We start from the raw sequence: 1,743 nt of genomic DNA, 5'->3' as shown, positions 1-1,743 counted from the left end.
AACAAATTATGGATAACATTGTGAAGAATGGGAATTCCGGAACACTTAATTGTGCTCATGTGGAACCTGTACACAGACTAAGAGGCAGTTGTATAAACAGATCAAGGGGATACTGCTTGTTTTAAATCAGGAAAGGTGTGTGTTAGGGTTATATCCTTTCAACATACTTAGTCTGTAGGCTGAGCAAGTAATCCAAGAAGCTGAACTATATGAAGAAGAATGTGGCATCAGGATTGGAAGAAGACCCATTAACAACCTGCAATGTGCAGATCACACAATCTTTCTTGCTGAAAGTGAAGAGGCCTTGATGCGCTTACTGATGAAGATCAAAGATACAGCCTTCAATATGAATTTCACCTTAACATAAGAAAATAAAAATCCTCACAACTGGACCAATAAGCAACACCACGATAAATGGAGAAAATATTGAAGTTGTCAAGGATTTCATTTTAGTTGGATCCACAATCAATGCCCATGGAAACAGCAGTTAACAAATCAAATGTTTTGAATTGGGCAAATATGCTGCAAAAGACCCCTTTAAAGTGTTGAAAAACAAAGATGTCACTCTGAGGACTAAGGCACACCTAACCCAAGCCATATTTTCAGTTGCCTTGTATGCATGTGAAAGGTGGACAATGAATAAGGAAGACCAGAGTAGAACTGATGTCTTTGAATTATGGTGTTGGTAAAGAATGGTGAACAGAAGATCAAACAAGTCTGTCTTGGAAAAAGTACGACCAGTGGGCAGATTGGAAGCAAGGATGGCAAGACTTTGTCTCACATACTTTGGACATGTTATCATGCCAGAGCAGTCCTTGGAGAAGGAAATCATGCTTGGTAAAGTAGAGGGTCAGAGGAAAAGAAGACCCTTAATGAGTGGCTGCAACAATGAGGTCAAACACAGCAATGATTGTAAGAGTGGAGCAATACATTCTGTCCTACACAGTGTCGCTATGAGTCAGAAGTGACTTGATGGCACCTAACAATAAAATATATATAAGTATATAAATTATAAAATAAAAGTATGTAAATTATATACATACACATATATAAACATACATGTACTAAAATTTTACATGGGTGCATTACATACATATGTAATATTATATACTTACAGTATTATTATAATATTATATGCATATACTATATGTGAGGTCCTGGTGGTGCAGTGGTTAAGAGCTTGGCTGCTAACCAAAAGGTTGGCAGTTCGAATCCACCAACTACTCCTTAGAAACCCTATAGGGCAGTTCTACTCCGTCCTATAGGATCGGTATAAGTCAGAATCTACTTGCGGCAACGGGTTTGGTTTTCTATTTTTATACTGTATGTAAATAATATTATATATGGTGTATATATATATTATTTTATATATATATATATAAAATGTATATCCTGGCACTTTTTATTTTAAGGTGGGCCAGTTTTAAGGTTGGACAATATGATAGATGCAGCCTGTTTTTCTGAATCGCTTTGCAGGTCGCTAAGAGTCAGAACCCACTCCACAGCAGTGTTTGATTTGGTTTGTTGGAGAGGAGGGGAGGGCTCCAGGAGGACTCAGAGGCCTGGCCCCGCCCCGCCCTCTGGCAGCAGCACAGCCCCGCCCCTCGTCCTGTCCCCCTCCTTCTGTCTGTCCTAGCCCCAAGCGGTTTGTGGGCGTTGCCCACGCTCCGCCTCCGGTCCCGATTGGCTGAAAGCTACGCCGCAATCTTCCTGGATTGGCTCCCGGCGCTCCCACCGCGCCCT

The sequence above is a fragment of the Trichechus manatus genome, unplaced genomic scaffold (genome assembly GCF_000243295.1).
Source record: "Trichechus manatus latirostris isolate Lorelei unplaced genomic scaffold, TriManLat1.0 scaffold00247, whole genome shotgun sequence".
In the NCBI taxonomy this organism is placed as follows: Eukaryota; Metazoa; Chordata; class Mammalia; order Sirenia; family Trichechidae; genus Trichechus; species Trichechus manatus.
Note: the sequence above shows the minus strand (reverse complement) of the source record.